The sequence below is a fragment of the Anas platyrhynchos genome, chromosome 10 (assembly GCF_047663525.1).
Source record: "Anas platyrhynchos isolate ZD024472 breed Pekin duck chromosome 10, IASCAAS_PekinDuck_T2T, whole genome shotgun sequence".
In the NCBI taxonomy this organism is placed as follows: domain Eukaryota; kingdom Metazoa; phylum Chordata; class Aves; order Anseriformes; family Anatidae; genus Anas; species Anas platyrhynchos.
This window is the reverse complement of record NC_092596.1, coordinates 18,287,333-18,311,329: the sequence shown is the minus strand read 5'-3', so window position 1 is coordinate 18,311,329 and position 23,997 is coordinate 18,287,333. Positions and strand designations below refer to the sequence as shown.

Sequence of the window (23,997 nt, the reverse complement as noted above, 5' to 3'; positions counted from 1 at the left end):
ACAATCAGGCATTTTGAAATGCAAGTGTCAAAGTGCACGTAACTATGGGGCTTTTGGTGCAAAGCAGCCAATATAAAGGAGAAGAGGTGAAGAGTGAGAGAAAATAGATTGTGGAGTTTTTAGCACACTCATGGGGGAGGGATGGGAAAAGTTTCCATTTCCTAACTCTAACAGGACCCAACTAGCAGCCGACAGAAACCCACCATGTGTGTTGCTCCCGTAACCTTGTAGAAGTCACCCAGAGCAAGCTGAATCTCTCCTGAGTGAATTAAATCCATCAACAGTTCTGGAGCAGACTCTGAGCAACTACTAGTAGTCAATAGTTTAATTGAAAATAAACTTTGTAAATCCAGGGAAACATCTCTGATCAACATCAATTACTGAACAAACCTGAGAGTGCCTGAAAGTAGACTTTCCCAGATGTGATGGGCGTTTTTTCTGCTGTTTCTGCTCACCCTCAGATCTGATAGCACTGAGATGACCCACCAGAACTGGATGTGAATTTTACAGCAGTCAAGAAAGTCTTCATGTTGATAATAGCCAAGAAAGACTTTGTGTTAATTTCGGGAGCCAGGGGAACTCCTGCTTAAATCTCTTCCCAATCCCTTGACCTACAATCACACACATGGAAAAGCAGCATCAGGCAGACAAGATAATCATTGCATTCCTGGTGCAACAGTACTGGAAGATGCCCTTAATACTGGCATTGTTCCCAGAACTCCCTGCCAGACACTTCTGTCCAAAATCCAAGATATTTTAGGTGGTTTTCTATAGAAAGAGAAATGTACAGCATTTAGAGAGCATTTTAATGTATGAAGACTGTAGATCCCACGCACCCCTGCCCAGTGGCTCTCTCCAAACACAAGGAAGATGGAAAGATGCTGGCACAGTGTCACAGTGCTTTGGGGACTTCTCTCCTCTCCCTAGCAGGACAGTCCGCTCAGCCTCTGCTAAAGAGAGAAACTGCACATCAACAAAGGAAGGAAGACACAGTCATTTCATTGCCTGTCCCACAGCTTTTATGGTAAGTTTTGTGGTACCTTATGTTTTCCAGAAAGATCCAGTCCCTGGGGTCCTGTGATAAGACAACACCATCTTCCCTAGCTTTAGTTTTAGAGCTCATAGTGAGCTATAATTTCCAGTTTTCTCAAGTATATCTTAAGGCTTCAAATTCCAGGAGGAAATCAAAAGCAAACCAAACATATTAAAAAAAAAAAAAATTGATTCTTAAACCAAATCATTATCTCACAGACTTACTTTTTGATCAATATGCAGGGTGGCTATTTTGTAGTGCTCCAAAGACCTGGCTTGAATTCAAATATGGGCCAATGAAGAAAGGGTGATGATGAGTAGTGGCTGGCCAGAAGGAGGAAGGAGCAGGATGGAAGGAGAAAGGAGCAGGATGTCTTCCTCATGTTCTCCCAACCCATGACCACTCTTTCCAAGCGTGGTTCCTCCCTGTGCTCACTCCAGTGTGAATATAAAGGAAGGCAGGAGGCAGCTAGGAGAGCGAGGAGGAGAGACAGAAGAGTTGCTGGAGACTTAGGGGGTCGCTTTCCACACCATCTCTGTGTTACTCCAGCTCTCACTAATGCTGGAACATTACAGGCATTTCATTGCCTTTGTTCTTCTCTTTCCATTTCATGGGCTTTTGGTACATGCAGCTTCTGCAAGGGAGTGAAAGGGAATCAGCAGCACTGGCTCCCCTCCTCAGTGGAAATGCTTTGAAACTTTCAAAGAAACCAACTCTCTCCCCACATCCCTGTGTTAATATGCACCAACTCTGCTCCTGACGCACTCCATTGTAAATGATGTATGAAATGAAATCTCCTCGCTCGCCTAATGCAGAGAAGAAAGGCTCTGTAGGCAATGCTACAACATTCCTGTCTGGAGAAAAAGACAGCAAAACCTCAGACTCCCTATAAGCAATATGTATTTTTTAAGTTGTTGGTGTTTCTCTTTTTCATTTTTGCTGAGGGTGGGGATTTTAATTCAGATTTCACAGAAAAACACAAGCCACTTAAATGCATTTCTAAGCCTTTCGCAGTGATTGTGTGACCATCACCCATACCCTCACCAGTGGGAATAGCAGCAGTAAATGTGTTAGCCCCACAAACAGTGGAGCAAAAACAACGGCTTTAGCCCTATGGGAGGCAGCAGGCTGGTTGCATGAGGGAGCAACAGCGGATGTCAGCCTTGATCTGGATTTGAGACCTTCCAGTTTTATATGAAGCTGTTTGAAAACCAGAACATGTCAGCAGACTCCAAAGGGAGAGCGGATCAGAGCGGGCTGGGAGCTGCAGCGGGAGCAGCGCCGGAAGGTCGGCAGCATAAAGTGGCAAATGCTCCACGGAGTGCTCTCCGTGCCCAGAGCAGATGATGGATTAGTTGAGGGCACAGGAAAAGGCACTGGAAGGGAGAGCAAAGAAGGTGACTGAGACATTGCAAAAGGCACAGAGAGAGCATCTGCTGGTGACAGATAGTCTTGTGGAACCCTTAGAGTGACTTTAAGCCAGACAGATCAACCTTGGCAGCTCCTGGGCTTGGTGGGACCCACACCTCCTCAGTGAGCTCTGATGGGCTTTGTGATTTCCCTGGAGCAAAGCACTGTAACCAGGCACCAACTGCCTCGGTATCTTCTGCAGCCAGGCCTGAAGGACACCCTGTCCTTTGGGCTTACAGGCATTTGCATGGTTCCTGTGTGCTGTGGGCACTGTGTTGTTTGTTGGCCGTGCATTGGCTCCTGCACCCAGCCATCACAGTGCTGCTGCCATGAACACTAAACTCTGCTTAGACCTTATAAAGTGTTAGTAAACTTCTAGGGATGATGTCGTTATAGCTGACAGATGAGCCACCTTGATGGATTATTAGACACTGTTAGCCATACTTGCTAGACTTTACGTTACTAATGAGTTTTAGGGGGTTTGCTTTCATTATTCTTTTCCCTTTTGTTTGTTCTGAGCAGCAACTTGCACAGTGACAAAACAAAATGCTTCAAGGCAGCAGCTGGAGCTTGAAATTAATAATAAAAAGTAGTTGTACTGATGTTTGGATGCAGAGTCAAGCTGGCAAATGTGCTTGTTTCACACGGCCATGGTACTCCCGAGCAACTTGATTTGTTGTCAGGGCAGGCAGGGGAGCAGAGAAGGGTCCCAGGGCTACAAACAGTCAAACAGCTCAACAGAAAGCTTCCCTGGGCTCCACCAAAACTGATGGCCAATTTTAAGAACCTTCCAGCAGCGATGTCCTGCCTGGCCTGGCTTCACACCAACCGCTCCCTGCAGACACAGCCTCACCCCACCAGGCAACACACGCTCCCTTCTCCCCCGGTGCAGGCAGGCTGCACTCATCAGCCCTGTGGAGCCCACGCTTACTGAAATACCAGAGCCATGTCGTTATACCTGTAACAAACCTGCCCTTTTTACATATAAGAAGGTAAAATCTGTATGAGTTAGAAGTCTTGTCCAGAAGTCTTTAAAAAAATACATATATAGAAAGCCTAAAAGCCTCAAACGAAAGAACAGACAATCAGTTCTGGCATGAGTCCAGATACATTTGACCTCCTTACTCCTCATTGTTCATGAAGTTAACAGGAAAAATATCCATGTTTATCTGAGAATGGCACCATTATTTCATAAAGCTGCTTTATTTCCCTTTCTCTTTTCTGTATTGGAAAAATTCCCCAACATAAACTGAACATTTACTGCAGGCAGATTTTCTCCTCATTGTTCAAGGATAAGATGTGAATGGGAACGGCAGGAGGCCAGCTATTCTCTAGACATATAAAGTGAAAATGATATTTTGAAGAAGATCAAAACCAGTAGCAAGTATTCAACCACTTCCATTATGTGTCTTCGTATTATTTGGGCTGCAAAGAGGTGACAGCAGCACAGCACATCAACCCTTGTGAACAAAATGACATGCAACAGTTTTTAATCAAACTCTGCTCAGGGAACATAAACCAGTGGAAAGTAGAGCAAATAACAAGAGAAATTTTCAAGCAGGTTTACTTGAACTGTGATTAATAATAATAACCATAACAATAACAATAATGATAACAGTTTGTATTCCTAGACTTTCCTTATCCTGTAGTACTTTTGAAACAGTGCCAGCTTATAAAAAAAGCTATGTTTCCCTTCCTAGGACTTCGACAGTGACAAATCTTACAACTGAACTGCAAAGGTGTGCCTAGCTGGGTAGCTGCACTTTGTGGCACTAGGGAAAACCAAGCACCTCTCCTGTCAGTCTGCTTCTACTGACCCTTCCACACTCATCAAAACAAGAGCATCCAGGAGTTAAACCTATAGGAAAACACTCATGGCCCTTATTGCCATGCAAATTCCTTCTTCTTCCAAGGCATGGAGATATTCATGAAGTACCCATCCTTCCCCATATTTCATACCCCACATGGTAGCTCAGACAGGATAACACTGCTGGAGTCATCCCAGGAGCCTCAGTCCTGGAGAATGCTATGTGGACCATAGCTGCTCTGGCAGGAGGGCTTTGCCATCAGGGTGATACCACAGGGCAGTGGGCAGGGGATCCTTGTGTTGATCTCTGCATCAAGGGCAGCCCTGAGGAGCTTGTCCGTGTGCCATACCCATCCCAGGACATGTGGACTCACCACAGCAGAGCTTGGCTGCATGTGGGTGTTTCTGACCACTGGGAAGCCCTTATTCAGTCAGTCTATTTGTCAGTCCAGTGGGAGCGAAGAAATACAAAGCCAAGCAGATGAATTCACCCAGTGCTGCACCTCTCCAAAATTTTTCAGGAAACCTCTGGCAGCATCAAATTAACCATTAGTGAGGCAAGCATCTGCACCTAAAGGTGTTGCAGCAACAGAGACAGAAACAGAGAGTCAGCTCTATAAATGGAGCTTTAGGGGCTCTTCATGTCACACAAGCCTGGAAAGATGCTTCCTTGGAGATCAAGTACCACGATTTTAAGCTCACAAAATTCATGCAAACAATGCCCAGGAGTGCTGTGCAAGTACCATACGTGTATGCTCCCTGCCTGCAAGTCACTACTGTCATCTGCATGGGGATTTCACCTTCCTGAAAGGCAAGGGCCAATGCAGAACACCCCTTGCTGCCTGCAGGTACCTGCATGGAGCCGTCCTAGAGCACACAGACATCAGACATCCCCCACCAACATCAGACATCCCTCATGCAGGCGGCTCCACCGCTAACCTTGTGTCAGGCATGTCAAGTCAGATTGAGCCCAGAGGGCACCAGCCAATTATAAAGAAAACCTCAGAAAAGGTTTAGAGTTGGAGAGGAGCACACAACAGCTTTATGTGCAATTGCTCATCCAAGTCCATAAACTCTGTAAACCTTGTTCCATTATAGTCATCCTAATAATAATCATTAATCAGTTATTTAAAGTCATTCACATGAAAGGCTGTGAGCTTTTTCTTTTTTTTTCTTTTTTCTTTTTTTTTTTTTTTTTTTTTGAGCTAGTATAAATCAACCTTATAGGCAAAAGAATAAATACAGGGAGACAGCTGTACAGATCACACTGTCACACCAATCACTGCTTAAAAGCACACACTGTAAATAGCAGACAAAATTCACCCCCAGTGGAATGCCATTGACTGCACGGGCTGGAACTGCAGCAGGGATAAATTGGCCTATCAAAAATACATAAAAATTTAGAAACAGAATTCAGTGACGTGAGGGAGCAATTTATCACTTAAAATGACATTATCACTAGCAAACCCATTAAATATTATGGGCTCCGTTAATATTCCTAAGGGGCCCAGCAACGCTGGAGGAGGCAGTGGTTGCACGGGGTGGGAAACAACTCACACCCAGGGCTGCCAGTGGGACCATGCTGTTCACTGGCTTCTGAGCCAAGGCTAGGGACAGCTCTGGGGTGGCAGCCCTTGCCCTGCTCCACCAGCACATCTCCACGGTGCAGGCAGAAGTGAGAGGTGTGAGCAGCAGCCACATATAGCTCTGCTGCCACTGGTCCTTGGCCTCTTTTCTCACAATTGGGGAAAGTAAACTCCAGCAAAAAACTGTGCTTTGGGAGCTGAATTTGTCTGTCCTCAACCTGCCTATTTATGTGGCAGCATCCCCAGCCTGGGAGGAGCAGTGCCACCACCCCTGGCTGCCTTTTCTGCTGCAGCAGCTGCAGTCTGCAAGATGAGCCTTGCAGGGAAAGGCAGGGAGGGATGGAGACATCTTTTTCATGCCCCCTCATGGTGTTACCATGATATCAGGCCTTTAGAAAGTAATCAGGCTGCTTTGTAGACCACTCATCACCAGTAGGAGCCAGACGTGTGGCACTGTCTTAACAGCCCAGCATGGTATTTAGCTACAGTAGGAGTCGTTAGGTTCGGTGCATGGGCTCATCGGGGAGTATCGCAGAGACATTGTGTATCACAGTATGGATTTAATGACAGTAATTGTGTTTTCATGAAGAAGGGCTGAGGAATTTTGCTCCAGTATGGAAGTGTCCAAGCCCAGCAGCTCTGCCCAGGGACACAGGCAGGGGCAGCCATGTGGCTCAGAATGGCTTCACCAAGGGGCCAGCCTCACAGTCCCACAGGGCTCACAGGCAGCTCGGCAGCGTGCCCATGCCAAGGCAGAGGGCAGCGGTGGGGATGTGTAGCCAGGCTTTGTGGAAAAAAAAAAAAAAAAAAGAACAAGTAATTGTTTTCTCTTGGAAAAAAAAAAAACACCTTGCTAGATTGCCTTACCAGGATATGATTATTGCAGATACTGGGCAAAGCAGTGTCAGTTGCAAAACATTTGTGGGAAGCAATTTTATTAGAGATATCAATATAAATAAATAGAAGGATTTTTCTGAGTGTGCTTCCACACTTGTTTTGAAAGGCTCTTTTCATTACACTCACAATAGCTGCTGATCATATTCTTCTACTCTGTTATGAAGCATCTGTGGCAATAGTACATAAGGCACACCAGCGTCTGGCTGCACACCACTGTGTTTTGGTCTGGTAGCTCTGAGATTTCACTCTTATTATTTTTTAAATTTGCTAAGGGCAGCAAGTACACAGGCACACAAATAGAAGCATTGCCCCTGCAGAGGCCTCAGCGGGGATATCTGACGCCAGCGTGGGGCCAGACGCCCTGTTCTCGCCCCCTGCCCTGCTACCAAGTGGCCACATCCAGCCCAGGCTGCTCACCAGCGTTCCCGTGGTGCAGGCACAGGCTTGCTCTCTGTGACACGGTGCAAAGTGGGGCTGGAGGGGGGCTTCATGTTTAATATAATTGAGGTGTCAGGATGCATTAGTCAGGTGATGTGAAAGAACAACAACTGCATCTTGAACTGTGATAGTTCATTTATTATTGCAGAACTGAATGGCAAAGCCTAAGAGGGCTTCTTTTCCCACCCTGTATAGATTGTTATAAAACAGCTACATTAATCTTTTTGTTGTTGTTGTTGTTTGTTTTTGGTTTTTGCTACTTTTCCCCAGGGATATAAAAATAGAAAGCTAACAGTAGAATCAAGATGAGAATTATAAGTCCCATGACAACATATGCCCCTGAAAACTTCACCAAAATTTTATAGCAGGAGTTGCTAACAAACTCGCCATGTATATGCCTGTTTGTTGTATTCTTACTAATGGATGTTTTTACACAGTAACATACCTATACCCTGCCTCTTAAACCAAATTCAATTAAAATTCTTTAACAGTACTACAGTGAAAAATAGCTAGTTTAGGCTTTTATCCTTCTCTCCTTCAAAAATCCCAAAGCATTTTCCATGCATCAAGTAGGCCTTGTAGGCAAGAGCTTCTATTCTCACATGACTGAAGGATACACCAAGGTAAAAAATCATGGTGCAACTTAAATAATGTTAGATGTGAACAAGAAACTACCCTGGCAAGAGAACGGGCTTTCTTCCCAGCACTAGTCAAACCCACCAGAGGCTTTTTGCTTTGCAGTAGAGCCACGCAGAGAGTATTATTTGTTTTTACATCTCTCTTCTCTCCTGACCACACCTTATTCCTGAAAGAGACAAAAATATTCCAGAAACAACTGATTTCTTGGAAGAAACATAGAGGATTTGATTTGCTTCTGGTCTCTTTATATTTCCAGTCCCTCAAGACCATGTCACAAACACATGTCTCTCCATCACACCTGCTGTACAGTGTGATTGCTTGTTCCTGCCCTATCTGCTTGTTATAGAAGAGTGAGCTCAGACCTGGTTTCACACTGGCACAGCAAATTGTGGCACTGCCCTTTGGGATCTCAAGAAAATGACGCAGGAAGGTTTGCATCCTCTGCCTGCATCACCTAGATGCTACCTTGAATACAGAAGTGAGTCTGATGCATTTCAACCACTCGCCCCTTCCCCAGAAAAGCCAGGGAACACGTACCCCACAGCAAGACAGATGGCCAGGAATGGCCACAGTGCAGCCCCAGCCATCCTCCTGGACTCTCCTTCCCCAGGCACCCAAAGTAAAGTACATTTTCAGTGCACAGCCCAGGTCACGTCACTGCAGGCAGCTCTTAATATAACTTTCTGGACGACACTACAATGTAAAACCTGATTGTGTTATTTCTTTCATAATCAGATGCTTTCTCTCCAAAACAAGCTATATCCAACAGTGCCTGCACGGTAGACAACTGCAACCCATGAGCATCCAGACATGCTTTGAAATGTTCGTGAAACACTTCCATGCCCAATGGATTACACTGTTAATCAAATCCAACTTATGACTAGCCTGAATACCTGGTCCTTATTCACAGTTGGAAACATATCTGGCTCCTATTCAAAAACAGCTTAATCAAGAGGTGGTCTTTAGGTTAAAGACAGTAAAATATGTTTCAAAATTTTGATTACTAGCTCTGGGTACCAGGAAATTAAAATATATTGGTAAAGTCTGTGCATCTACATTAGGTGAAAGCTATGTAAATGCCATCACACTCCATGGGAGGGTTTGGGTTAAGCACTGGTCCATGGACTACATTTCAGAATCAGACAGTGATTTTTGAAGAATTCAGACAGTAAAACAAAAAAGTCAAAAATTGCCACACATACACAGGACTAATGATGCAGAAGTTTAACCAGAGGCTCTTTAGTGGTGCTTTGTAACCTTGGCCCTGGCTCCCTTTGCTCCCGTTAGTCTAACAACTGTATCTTCCAGCCTCACGTGTCTGCTAAAAACTGTGGATGTACACCAGACATGCTTCTGGAAGCAAATATGGCAGCTTTGTCCATTATGAAGGTCTCCCAATATCAGGAAGGAAATAATTTCAGAGAAGGGCAACTCTGCATACATTGTAATTTTACTGGGCGGTGGCAACAACTGTGGAACCCAAAGCAAAGCGTTTCCTGACTCTAAGTGGTTAGAGCTCGGCACAACACGGGATACCAAATGGAATTTAGCTATGGCAGGCCGATCATCCTTTCTCAAACATATATATAAATATATATATATAAATGTATGCATTCACACACCCACAAATATATGTTCATGTACAACCATACATATTCATCCACTTCTCCTGTATGCGCACGGATCCACCCAGTCACAAAAGAAAGATTTTTTGGATACTCTGATGCTACATTTACTGACACAGTCCCAGGGGTATTGCACCTATTCTTTTTGGCATTACCCGTGTAATGCAAGATATAAAATTCTCGATAGATGTTCTGAGTTTGTATTTAATAGACCTGGAGGCTCTGAGTGCCTTTTCACAGATTGTGTTCCAGCTGTCTGCCGATATTTGAATGTGCAGGTCTTGGTCCCATGCTGAGCAAACAGGCAGCCTCCCACGCATTTTGTGTACCAGGAGTAATTTATGAGTCTATCTATAAAGGAAATAACAGTGCGTTAGGAAGGGGTTATGTAAAGCTCTGAGATTGAGAAGTCGCTCAGTTAACTCAGTACAACTTCCTAACATCAGTGTTATGTTTCAGCTGATTTACAAATACAGAGGCCTTCATGTGATGATTCATATGCCTTCTGAAGCAGACGGGGAGGGGGGGGAACGACTATAATAACTGTCTCTACATAAATCTCATGTCACTGAGAGGCTCCTACCTTGAAACCTCATATTCATTAACCATCTTTTGCAAATACGAGCATCTGAATTGAACCACAAGTCCCTAGGCACCGTGGGATATTCTGGTAACAACCAACCAATGTAAAAATAAAATAAGAGGTGCTGGCCATTTATTTTCAATCTCACACCATGGGGATTTCTTCACAATTGTCATTTAATGTAGATTCCACAGGCAATGCATTGGAATACGCACAATGAGAGCAGAGACGGGGAGCCGGGCAGCCCTGTCAGGAGTCCATGAGCTTGGGCAGAACTTCTGCACTCCATCCAGACCAACGGGCAAAGGTGTCTGCTTATAGCACTTCTCTTCCCCTCCCCAAGAAGAAAGCAGCCTGCAGCGATCACAGACACCTGTTTTAGAGACCTGTAAGCAACCTGCTTCAGTCCTGCTCTGCACACCCAGCTAGCAGCTAAGAGGGTTTGAAAAACCAAATCTTCCCTAACCAGGGCACAGCTTGCATTCAGCAGCCTGGTGTCAGATCTCGACTGGAAACGAGGCACAAAATGCAAAAGTTGCAACCTACTCAGCTTAACAAGTTCAGCATTATTTATTTAATGTCCTTAGAGCATGAATATTTAAAGTGTGAAGTGACCTTTAACCAGAAGAAAGTTATCAAAATCCATATGTGCCACCTCTCCAACCAGAGGGCAAGCTGAGCTGGCTGCTCAGCTCAGGTCAGAGTAGACCAGGGCAGAGGCTTCATCGTGTTTTCTCAGGAGCTGCCACCAGAGCCATCCTCCTCCTGGCACTGACCTACAACAAGCATCTTTCTGCAGCAAGCATTTATCTGCCTATAAATGGTGTGTCTATCATCAGCCTGTGGCTACTTTTGTGCAATGGAGAAAGAGGGAGCAAACAAACGTTCCCTGGTGCAGGGTCATCAGGCCTTGTGACCTGGGCTGGGGTTCGGGCATGTCCCAGATGTTGCCCCAAAAGAGGCAGCAGAGCCTGAAACTTCAGCAGACAGCCAGGAGACACCACCAGTGGTTACAGCCTTACAGTGATGTGAAGGTTGATCCAAGCTATTGGAGGAAAGATTTTATTCCAATTGAAACAGGGAGCATGCACAGCAAGGGCATGGGACAGCATCACTGCCCTCATGAGGAACAGCCAGTCTCAGGCAAATGAATCCACATGGATCAGTCTCATCTGGAAATCAGAGAGAATAATATTTTCCTACCTCGTAGACCCGCTGCAAGAGATATTCATTAGCACTTGGGAGGCAATCAGACCATCACCATGATGAGTGCCATAAAAAGCTGCCTGTGAAATGTGTCACTCAGCCAGCCAGCCAGCCAGCCCAAGCTGAGCCCTGCCCTCACTGCATGTCGCACAAGTGAGACAGACAGAATTTATAAGCCAAGGAAGTGCCTGCTATTTTCTCTGGTATTTTAGCCACTGGGACTCAAGCTTTGCCAACTGTTAGCACCTAATGTTGCAACCAGCACATTTCAGCTTCAGCTTGTGAGATTCCTGGCATTTCACTTCAAAAGATGTAGCATTCCTAAAAAAAGCAGTTTTTGCAATGGAAAATGATTCACACCCATTTTTCACCAAAGTATGTTCAAAGCCAAAAAAAAAAAAAAAAAAAAAAAAGACAAGGAGAAAGCAGCCGGCAGTGCTGGAAAACTCCCCAGGAGCTCAGAGCTGACTGGTTGGCTGGTGGCATGGCAGCAAGCTGGGACAATTTGCTTTGGTGCCCAGTTTGTAGGGCCTGGACCCACGCAAGGTTCTCCGTCTGGCCAGGAAGAAGAAGAGCTGAAGCCAAGTGACACAACTCCACAAAGCTTCCCCGCTGGGAGGTGAATTCAGAGCAGTGTGGCAATGCTAGTGCCAACCCCCAAAGATAGGGCCGTGGCTCATTTTGGGGCTCACTGGTTGCCTATAGCACTTCCAGAAAAGAGTCACCTCCCATGTGTGTTTGCACCTCAACAACCAAAATCCCAGTTTTTGCAAGCAGCCCCAGCACCCTGCCCTCCTCCTTGCACTGACAGCTCAGGATGGAAACTAGGAGGGTGATTTCTGGATATAGCCTGACATCAGGTAACCTGCAAGTTGGAAATCAAAGAGAACCAGAAGTAGACTCATTATAGGCTAATTAATCCAGCAAAAGTCTTCTGGACAAAGGTTGATGACATTCACTTCAGGATAATTTTGAAATAAATATGAGGATTCACAGACGAAAAAAAAAAAAAAAAAAGTGGAGAAAAGATTATTTTGAAGCATAAATATAGCTCATTTCCAGGCCCCCTCCTCCACATATCAATTAATGAAGCAAATCATCCATCTGAATCAAAGATGTGGGAGAAAAACACAGTTATCCATTTGAACTACAAAAAAATTAAAGGATTTAAAATGAAACATATAATTAGCCTGTAGGACTTTGCTGTAGGTTATTGAGGAGAGAAAAAAAAAAAAAAAAAAAAGCTTACAAACTTTCAAAGGGCTAGACAGCTACAAGAATAGCTTCTGCTACTCTCCAATAGAGGGGGAAGTGCTCATCTTCCAAAGACTGGCAGGGCCAGCCAAAGCTCAGCTCTGGCTACAGGGTTTGTAAACCATCAGCAAACAAAACCCTTCGTATGTTGGGTCCTACGCTGTTTCTATCATCTAGTGATTGTAACTGCTGAACCTCCGTCCAGGAGGCCAGCTCTTGGTCCTTTGGTACCAGACAATCAACAGATAGCACCAACACAATGCCTGCCATATGAAGGGTTTCATTCACCAGTGTTTGTGCTCTTCTGATTGAAGGCAAGCGCTAAACATGGCTATTTTCATCAGACCCCGGTGCTGCAGGACACATAGCTGATGAACACCAGCTGGCAGCGGGAGGACGTGTTCCCAACAATTAGCTGTATGATGATGCTCTGCAATCTCCTCTGAAGCATCTGGCATGGGCCACTGGCAGACCCAACCCCGGGATGAATCGTCGCTCTGTTCCGCTGTGGCAACCCTTACGTTATTAAAGTTTAGATTGAAATGAGGAGTTCAATGTCAAATCTACAAGCCCAGCCAAAGACTCAGCAGATGCTGCATATATTAACTCATACAAGGGTTAATATTAGTCTGGACAAGGCTGAAGCTAGGTTTCATGGATAAATCACAAGAATATCCTTTAGCAGGCTTCATTTTTCCAGAGATTATCACTTGCATAAACATGAAACACCTATGGGTCGCACCTGAAAATCCCTCTTGATCATTACTATTTATTTGCAAGTGTGGTAGCTGCTAGAGACCCCAGGCTGGACAGGCACCACTTATCTTCCAACCAAGACTTGGATACATGCCTAACTCTATACACTATTGTGTTGCTGCTCCTTGCATCGTTGCAGAAGCAGGCACAAAATGCCATTGTAGCACTGGAAGCATTTTCATGCACTGTTGTTCTGCTGAAAACAGTTTCCCAAAATACAGGGCAGCAGAGAGAAAACTCCATCTGCTTTGCATGGCTCCATGAAAGGGTGCTGGGGGTTGGCCTGAAGGATTGAGCAAAGGAGGATGTGTGCCTGCCTTCAGACACCTCCTCCTGGTGACCCTACCTATGCTGTCCTGCTGCCACACACCTCAATTTCCTCCTGTGTGATGACTTCTGGCAGTACTGCTGCCCTAGCCTCAGGCTGGTGCTTGCTGATGAAGTGTCCTGAAATGGTCAGGTCTCAGCATAATCCAGATATTCTCAGATAAATGGCCACTGGACATCTCCGTAAGAAGGGCAGAGGTGTGATCAGCTTAGTTAAAAGTGTACAAATCACTTGATCAAAATCTGACAAAAAAAAAAAAAAAGTGAGTAGAAAATGATTCCCTCACAAATAAGATCACTTTGACTAAGTAACTTGCTCCCCTTCAGAGAAGATTTAAGCTTTTCCTCTCTTCCTCTGCAATCTGGCTACCTTTTGAAGTTAAAAGAAAGGAAGGTTTGGGGGCTTTTTTATTTAAGAAGAAAAAAACCTTCTCTTCTTTGAAAATATTTTTCTTAGACAATTGCTGTCTCAAATTTTAACAAATACTAATTTGCACCTTGTTCAAAAGCCAAACAGTAACTTTGATTTTTTTATTTTTATTTTTTTTTTACCTACTGAATGTTGCTCTGCCTTTCTTTGTCTTAGTGGCAGAAGGGAGAGTCTTAAAGAAATCAAACTACCAGCTCCCTTCCAGATTTCCACAATTTGTTATATAATTTCTTAAAAGGAGCCATAAGGCCACTTGCAGGAAAAAAAAAAATCTTTTAAAAGAAGAAAGAAAATAGATTTTTCACCCATCTTCTTGTAGATGAAGTAGATGAGACTAAAAAAGGCGTTTCATTTGAAACATTGTATTCGAGACCAAGAAAAAAAGCCGACAAGGTGTCCCTGCTAGGAATTTCATTCGAAGGGACCAGAAAGAAGAAACCAGATTTTCTTCAAGGACAAAGAAAAAGGAAGTTTTGAAAAAGATGAGCTCAATCTAAAACACCCTTTTTTCTTTTCTTTTCTTCTTTTTCTTTCTTTTTTTTTTTTTCAGCTGTGTGAGAAGAGACGTGAGGTTTTGTTTTCCCGAGGAGAATTTGGGTTCTGCATGTTTGAGGTACAGAGAGTGTGTGAGTGGCAGGCAGAAGGGGAGCGGGCAGGGGAGCGCTGCACCCACCTCTGCCTGCAAGGCTGCCTCATAAATATAGGAGGGCTTTAATGACAGAGCACTCTTTTAGGAACCAGGTACTCAGGGGCTGCTCAGGCTGCTCCACGTTGCTCCAGCAACAAGAAGCTCATCTGAACGGCCAGAGAGAAAAACCCTGTGACCACCTCACAGCCGTGGGTGAAGGGGGTGGGCAAAAAGAGGGGGAGCAGAGAGTCGCACTTGAGGTTTTGCAGTGGCTCCTGCAGCAGGGCTGGGGCAGCCCCATCACCACAGTGCTCAGGGACCCACATCTTCTGGTCTGAAGAGGCTGACCAGTCTGTCCCTCCACTTACTGTGGGCATGAGCCGGTCCTCCTGACAGCTCAATGCATAAACCTCCCTCTCTATCTCTTACCGTGCACATGCATACGCGCACGCACCAGCATGCTCCTTTCATACATATGCATGCACATGACGGAAGCATAATGAAAAGCATCCAGCCTGTCCTTTCCCAGAGGGAGCAGATCCTCCTGCGGCTCCCTTGATGGAGCTCCCAAATCCGCCTGTTCCAGCCTCCTTCTCCATGGTGAGCACCTGATCCCCACACCCGCACCTATCCCAGCCCCTCACCACTGGCGATGAGCCCCACACTGAGCACCGCCTGGGGCTCAGGGACTGCAAAGCAGAGGGGAAGGATGAGTGCAGCAAGAAAACAAAGCAAGTACAAGCGGTCATGAAAGTTAAACGTGGTTCTGGGGAAGACAGATGGGTTTTACACCAGGTACTGGAACTGGGCAGCAGTGAAGAGGACAAAATAGATCTGGGGAGAAAAAAAAACAGCCACTAATTTGTTGTTATTTATCAGTTTATGAGCACTGGTGTATGCTGTGGTGGGTGTGTTTGCACATTGCTAATCAACTGAACAGTTTGCATGTAGCCCTGGAAGAATGGCAAATTAACCCAGTATTCTGGCGTTGGAGACATTTTGTACTGAAAAGATGCATTTGGTGGCAGACTCACAGGCTCCCTCCTGGATCACACATTTGCATCCAGGATGTTTTCTTTCCAATACAAAGCCGGTGAAAACAAAACCAAACAGCCAAACAACCTTTCCAACAAAAATAAATGGAGCTTAAACATCAAAACATATCTGTACATTTCTGCTATTTCCTTATAAAAATAAAAATGGAAGTCAAAACCTTTAATAGCAGATCTCCAGGTCTTTTCAGCTCAGAACATCATTTCATTTAGAAGTTTCCTGTAATTTTTACAATGCTTTCAGGTGAAAATCAAACCAAAATTAACCTGAATGACATTTTCCTTTTTCTCATTTTATTACCCTTTTCATCTCCTGTGAAATCTCCTGTGAGACCACAACCAACACCACCCCCAGCTCCCCAGGGGCCTGAGGACGTGGCTGCCCTGCAGCTCTACTCAAGGACACAAAGCCAAGGCCAAGGAGCTTCCACAGCTCAAAAGTTGCATAAAATATTCTGGTGTGACCAGTATCACGGTCAACCTGCCCCCGCCTTTCAAAGCAGACCTCTGGTTCTCTCCAGCACTGAAGAAGATGGAGTACATTTCTCCCAGCAAGCCTCAGGCTGCATCTTCCTGGTGAGTACACAGGAAAACCACCACCAGTAAGCTGAGGAATAGGAACACGTGCATCTGGTCCGACCCTTACATGAATAACTCAGTAATGGAAAAATTCTGCATTCATACAGCTTCACCACGATGCTATTAAAATAAAGGTAATGGCTGTGAGTGAGTTAGCACTGCATTAGGGAGCAGGCTGCAGCTACATCTTGCTTCATTAGCAGCATCCCTGCCCCTCGCACAGTCATTTAAGGCGCTCTACAGAGCCATACACACGTGAGGTGGCTGGGGACAGGGCAAGCTGGGCACAGCATCATTTCAGAGACCTGCTTCAGGATCCATGGAGGTCACTGCTGTTGGCTCTTTCCTCTATATTTTCCCTACTTGGTTTTCACAGATTAGAAAACCAAGTTTTAGTTTTACTGTCCCAGGTTACTCCTTGTTCCTCCTCAGTCATATTAAAAGCCACAGGAAGGTATTTACATGAGGAAATCTTTGCAGTGAATCCCTTGCTTAGCCCTTGTGGAGCGTCAGGTTTGTTCTTCCCCAGCTCCATACTGCAGAAAAGCTGCTTTCCAACATGCCTCATGCTAAGGTGGACGTGCCATGCCCAGCAGCAAAAAGGAGAGAGCAGGGATGAGGACATACAGCAGTGTCCCCACACTGGGCCCTGCTGCTTATGGTGGGGCAAGGGATAAATGTGCCAATGGTGCTATCAGTTCTCTGGAAAATAGAAAGAATGCTCTGGGGAAGGCCTCTACTGCTGTTTCAACATCCCCAGAGGGCTGTGCTGGAGGGTTTGGTTGCAGGGTGCTGCATGATCCCAAATAGTACAACAGCTAGAATTAGCAGGGTAATGTGGGAACTTGCTGGGCAGGGCCAGCCTCTCTGGCTCCACTTCCAGACCAAACACTCAGCAAAAGCCCACAGCCCCTTGTCCCATTCTGGGGGACACACATGTGGCTGAGCCTCCCCGGCCCCATCCCCACCACAGCACACCACTGGTTTTCACCCTAGCAGCCGCCGCAGCCCGCAAGACCCTACGGCTTGTTTGGTTTGAAGCTGTTGTGTTTGTTTTCTTTTCCCGTTAACTTTCAAGTATAAATATGCAAGCTGGGGAAAGCGTTCCTAATGCCCCATATGTTTCCCCTCAGGAGCAGAGCTATTCTTTCCCATGGTTTTTACTTTTAAGATGTTGCTGCCTTATTTTAACTCCTGGTTGCTGCAGAGCCATGAGTCAGGCACAGGGAGCAGACGAGCATCCCTTGCAGGACGTGGTGCCACAGCTGCCTGCGAGGTCACCCCAAGATGAGCCATGAGATGGGGTACACAGCTCCTGTCCTACAGCCAGACACGGTTCCTGTGAGTTGGAGCCTCTTCTCAGCAGCTCTGATAAAATGCTTTGAACGTAAAAATGAAAAGAAAAAGGAAAGGGATATCCCGTTCCCTCCCCTGGCACATCTATATGTACACACACACTCCCGCAGACTTCTCCTTCGCCCGGTAAATCAAATGGCCATGTCTTTTTGAAGTTACCATGGCAGTGAGAGCAGAGCAACAGCGCAACTCATGGAGGAGGAGAGAGCAAGGGGAGAGCACAGGCAGTGGCATGGGGAGGATGGCAAAGGGCTGTGAGGATCCTCTGATGTCTGTGAGATGTGGTGCAGGAAAGGGTTTCCCACCAGAGAAATTAAAATAAGCAAATAAATATCCAGCCATGAGAAGGCAGACAGAAAGTAAAGAAGAGAGAGATCTAAGAGCAGAGCTGGGAAAAGGACAAAGAAAGAAGCAAAGCAGAGACAGAAATTCAACTAATTATAGAACAAGGGGTATAAAGAAAGAGAAGCAGAAGAAGGTGAAAGAAGACTTGGCATCAAAATCTCGAATGAGACCAGTTCCAGGAAACAGCAAGTCTTGAAGACAAAATATGCAAAATTCCCAGTGACAGACTGCTCCTGAGCCCTGCCACCTCTGACTGCCTCAACACAACACGCAGTGAGCCTCAGCCACCAGGCTCCAGGGCTGCAGCAGCCCCAGGCAGAGAAACAGCACAGTGCAGGAGAGAAGAGGGGTAACTTGTACTGGTTCTTAACTCATCCTCCCCTTTGCACCCCAATAACATAAGGCCGGGTGCTCATCTAGAGCCTGTGAGCCCAGAGGGAGGAGGTGACCAGCCTAAGAAAGAGGCCTGCTGTACAACCAGTTGGGAAAACACCACTGAGCTGTCTTCCAGCCAAGATTAGATATCTTCTAATGTGGATCTAATCTACCCCAGCAACAGGAACCTGACTTTCTCTCTTGGGCTACCCCAAAGATTTCATCACCATAAAGTCATTCAGAGCATCCCATTTTTCTCAGAGTAAGTCTGTACTCCCAGTAGAGCCATGCTAAATAATTCTTTTTTGCTCTGGAAGTGTAAAATCTTCATATGTCATTTTGGCTTTGTACCTTATTTAAAATGGTTGACATTTTTGCATTTCCAGGCTTACCTGGAGGGTGCTAAGTAGAAGACCAAGAGACTGGAAAACTTTGCATAGCAGAAATCTTACAGAACAGGAATGTAGGATGAAAACATCCCACGCATATTTAAATACCAGCATCCAGAGTGAGCAGGATTATGATTGCTTGGCCTGAAACAAATGGTTCCACTTTTGCTGCTGCTAATACCATTAAATAACCAAGAGAGCAAACATTGCTGATTAGAGAATGGCACAGAGAGTCACTGATGAACATTTGCAAATGCTAATCAACTTTATAGAAATGTTAACTTTCAGACCTAAAAAAAACCCTGACAGTGTTCCTGTGAAGTTATGTGGGGTGAGGCTCTGCATACCGGAGCTGTACCTTCACATTAGGCTTGATCCTTGCTCACCGTGCTGGTGCGCAGCAGAGTGCACCCTTAATGCTTTTCAATTACGTGACAAGCAAAGCAACCTATTGGTGCTCTTTATGTTAATGTCCCGATATTTCTCATATTTATGATATCTAATTACGTTTGCTTCTGATAGAGATGTAATGTTTAGGTACTGAAGACTGAGAAGACTGCTCTGATGTTAATATATTTACATTATTAAAAAGTAATACATTACATAGGCAGTCTGCTGCGTAGGGTTGCATTTCTAGATGAGCTCTCAAGGCAAATCCATTATCTTCTCCCTCCTCCTGTCCCCTGAACAGATTCTGATAACTAGGATTGACTGGCAGTGGTTAAAGTGACTGCAGCTGGTATCATAGTGCCAAAAGGGAAAAGGTATCTTATACATGCATGAAATTAAATACGCCCAGGGGTCTCAAAGGACCACACTGCATTAGTAGGCAACGAATTCAAGACATTAGCTCAGAAGATCAGCATTGCAAAAATGGTGCAAAAAAAAAAAAAAAAAAAACTCTCAAGGGGGATAGAGAAAGGCAGACTCCCCCATGCAGTGCCATCAGAGGCATTTTCTGTGAAAGCCCATTAGCTGGAAGGGAAGTATCTGCAAGACCCTCAGGCTTGGACTACCTTTTCCCTTTTGGTCAGGAAACTGCGCATGTCTGATGATCACCAGGACATGCTACAGAGCCCATTGCTCTCTTCTGATGAGAAGAAACGGTGTATTTATAGGAGAGGTTGAGTTGTTATATTCCCTATGGATCACCTTCTGGCAGGGCATGTTCCCCTTGGGACTGCATCCTCCTCCAATGCTTCCTAACTGATCACGTCTTCACAAGTTCACCAAAGAAGCCAAGACCCCAGCTGGTGCCTCATACATTTTACAGAGACACCTCAAAGTAGCGAACTCAAAGCTAAAATGTGTTATTCAGTATTACATGTCTAGTCAACTCAGGAAGGATGTCAACTGCAAGTGAAATCTGGGGGGACAAGAGGCAGAAGCTCTGTTTAGCCTTCCACCGGGGGATATTTGCAAACTGAGCAGGTGCTGAGTGTCTTCATCTTTTGCTGTGATCAATGAGAACTGAGAGGGATCCGCACTTCCTGTATAAATACAACATCGCAAATGTTGGCTCCACATTAAAAAGCCCCGAAGAGCCCTTCTGTCACAGCAAAAGCCAGTCAAAAACATGCAAGAGGACTCAAAGATGTCCAGCACTAACAGCACTGAAGGATTTATGAAGAGACCAGCCTATTCAGGATTCATTTATAAATTCTTGATAAATGACAAATAGGTGTTTTAATGAACAGTAACTGGCAGCAATGCAGCTGCAGTAGTTTCAAGGCTTGAATGATTGACACTGCAGAAGGAAAGATGAGTCTGGGTCACTCAAGTCCTACTAAAAACATTAAATAACAAAAAAAAAAAAAGTTGCAGAATCCTTACCAAGTATAGCAAGGTCCACATTATCACCAATGACCTGCTAATAAACTATAGGTAATCACCCACATGTGCTGTCAGCTACACACTGGAAAGCTACTGTGAGGGGCATTCACACTGGAAGAGACACTCAGTATCAGTGCCCACCAGGGAGGAAAGATACTTTTGCCCATGTTCAGATGCTGGACAAATTAATTGGATGAGGAGCCTGAGCAGGTAGACCTTCAGCACCTGCTTCAGTGTATGTATTTCCATTCTGTACAACACACTCATATCTTTCAAAAGGAAAATATATGAAACTAGGTCTTCCTGGCTATTTCTACTGCTTTGGATGCAATTTCTGTCTCCTTAGAGTGATGTGTGCTTACACCGAGGAATTGGAAATGACTCCTGAGTCAGTAATAGTGGTGGGGAGGAGGGGAGTTGCTTGCAAGTCACAACCGATCTGCATTGACAGAGAAGTTGTAAGGCAGCTTCTGTGATTTCTTCCCAAATTGAGCCTAGCACAAAGGAGGATTCTCAACCTCTTCTTTTAATGAGCACAGAGCTATAAGGACAATTACACTAGATGAAATAAAATTAATTAACGCATACATTTGGGGACTAAAAATGCTTATTATCTAATATGTATGAATTTGACCTAGCTTAAAGTTAATGACAGAGCCAGAATATACACTGTGTTCAGGTTACATAAAACTGAGATAAACATGGTGCAAAGGGAGATGCTGCTGATCCCTCTAATATCAGTACTGTGAGAGCTAGGAGGAGTGGATGAAGGCATGCTCTGTACATAATTTTCATAGAAATTTGCTTCGGTTGAGCTTGTACTTTACATGTGTTTTAACAACTGAACTTACTGGCAGCACTAGGCTTGGCAAAGTGAATATTAGGTAATACTTCTATGAACATTTTCTCATGCTGAAATTCTATTTTGGAAAAAGACTAGCACAATGCAGCACTTTACTTTCCAGGATGCCAATAGCACTTACGTAATTGATTGAGTTTGTGGTTGCCTGCATCCTGGCATTTCAGTCAGGATGCCTGCTTTAAATGCTTGATCAGGAATTTTTATTCTTGGAAGATTCTTTCAAGAAGAACCATCCATCCTAGTGGAGAACAGAGGCATGCCATGTGGCCTACTGATCCAATTAAACTGACCAATACACTTAAAACCAGCATAAAGAAATGTGCAATTAATTAATCACTTGCATACATTTGACAGGCCACAACTTATTCATCCAAGTTATCTAGCAGGAAATAACAGAATTATAAGGAAAATCAACTTTTTTTTTTTTTTTTGGATTACAGCTAGGAAAATTTTATTAAATAACTCACTCCAAATTACTTTGGCAATTCCATGTATGACAGAACAATTTCAGTGTATAAGAACCTCTTGGATGATGTTAAAGGGCAATCCTATCCAGATAGTGGCTGTGAAATCACATTTGGCATCTCAGGAACTTGAGCTCAGCATGCTCCTCTTATTACAAAAATGTACAAATATGTAGTGTTATGAGTTGGTCCAAAAAATGAGCTTAATGGAAGTAACGCATAGCACCACGGTCTGCCTGTGCTTTCTGATAATAGGAAGAAAAGCCCCTTTGCAGGCTGGAGTTACCAACAATCCACATTAAAAACCCTTAGGCCTACACTTGGATAGTGCTATCAAAAAAATACCAAGAACATGCAAATGATAGAAATAAAACCTCAGATTGCTGTTTTTAGGATGGAAGGTCTGTGCAAATCATACTGCCCATTCCCTGAGCCAAAGCAAGGCTTTTTTCTGAAGTGATGCACACGAAGGGCGTTCCAGCACTTCCCCACCTCTCATGGGCACGGGGGAGGAAGGAGAATTGGATGCACATGGTTCAACAGGATTTGGACCAGGAAGTCTGAAACTTGGCATAGCTCATGAATCCTGCAGTCTCCTACATACACAAATCCAAATAAACTCAATTTGAAAGGAGCAAAATAAAATCTTTCCTGTATACTCATGCATGTCTGTAAGGAGCTCCCATACCCTCCTGGGCACAGAACAGAGGGCAGTGCAGGAGGGCACAACACAGAGCTTGCTTCCCCTTCTCTCCTGGCATCAGCAGATGCAGTTGCTAAGAATTCCCTGGGGAGCAGATTTCCCGGGGGTGGCGATGCTGAGAACGGGAAAAGGACCGCAAGCGCCTCTCACTCCCTGCGTGTGGGTTCCCAATGCTGCGGGTGCTGGGCCACGGCTGCTAGGATTTATTTGCCAGGGAGGGTGAGGGCTCTCTACAAACCTCAAATGCATGTGGAAGGGGTCAGGGCATGGGGTGTAGGGGTGAAGCCAGAGAGAAAGTCCTTTCCCATTGTTGAAAGGGTTTGAGGCATCACTGGGGACAGAGGGTTGTCCTTGCAGCATCAGTGATAGGGGCAGGCAATAAAGAAAGGAAGAAAATGTGCAATTCCTCAATCGCAGAGCCAAGGATAAGAGTACTCTGAAATAAGCCACAGGTTTATAAATGTAACTCCATTTTTCTACAGCGAAATCTCCCGTATATAACTCCCATGTAATTCCTTATTCACTTTTATAATCCCATCTTTCTTCTGGGAAGATTTCCTTCACTCTGTCTGCCCCCAGATTCACTTTGGGATATAGGCCTGATTTATTCCTCAGAGAAAGACTGCTACCACTCCTCCTGGCTGCTATGAAGCACTTCCTTAACCCTGCAAAGGAAGGATCCTTTCCTAGTCATGTCATTAGCATTCCCTACTACTTGCGTGTCATTTTTCTTTTTCCTCTTCATTCTGTGTTTTTTTTTTTTTTTTTAAACTTCTGCAGTGAATTCTGCTTCAACACCCACATGTCTGCTATTGAAGCCAATCAGCAGGATTGACTCAGGTAAGTTCTTTTATTAGGTACTGATTTCTTTGTGTCTGATGTCTTTATCCAGACTCCTCTGAAAATTCCATTTTGGCTGAGCATATTGAAGCAAATGCCTCTCTCACTCTCTTTCATTAGCAATTTTAGGGCAGCACTGGCAGGCTTTTCACTCCTCTCTCTTGAACTCAGGAAAAAAAGCTGCAGTGGCTTTATCTCTTTTCACTATCTCCTAAGGATGTCCTGCCAACACTCTCCCACCTCCAAAATTGGACAGAAAATGTAGGTCTTTGGTAGTCTGATGGGCTGAGATTTGGAAGCAACAACATTTCAAGACACTGGTTTTCTCATCTCCTCAGACTAGAATTAGTTCTGCCACCAACATTTTGCCCATGGCCCCCAACCCCAGGAGTGCTCACAGCGCATCTCTCTCACAAATTATTATGCTCCAATGAAGATGTTCCTAGCAGAGCTGTAACGTGTCTGGCATGAATTCATGTTACATCTAGGTTTTGACATTGGGCCTGCTCCTGTAGAAGTCAATGTCAAAATTCCCTGTATTTGAACATGGTGATTGGGCCTGTTCCTCTGACTTATGCAA

The 23,997-nt window shown here is 44.8% G+C and overlaps 1 long non-coding RNA gene across 3 annotated transcripts in view; it reads right to left on the bottom strand.

Moving 5' to 3' along the window:
- LOC106016317 (uncharacterized) overlaps window positions 1-23,997 on the bottom strand; it is a 54,716-nt gene that overhangs the window by 5,610 nt on the left and 25,109 nt on the right. The window contains exon 5 of one of the 3 annotated variants that reach the window (XR_005268261.2): window positions 7,358-9,786. The exons of 1 other annotated variant lie outside the window; for it this stretch is intronic. This is a non-coding gene — a long non-coding RNA (uncharacterized lncRNA). Of the gene's footprint in view, window positions 1-7,357; window positions 9,787-12,766; window positions 13,805-23,997 lie in introns of those variants that run through there. One more of the 3 variants, XR_005268263.2, reaches the window with a different exon arrangement.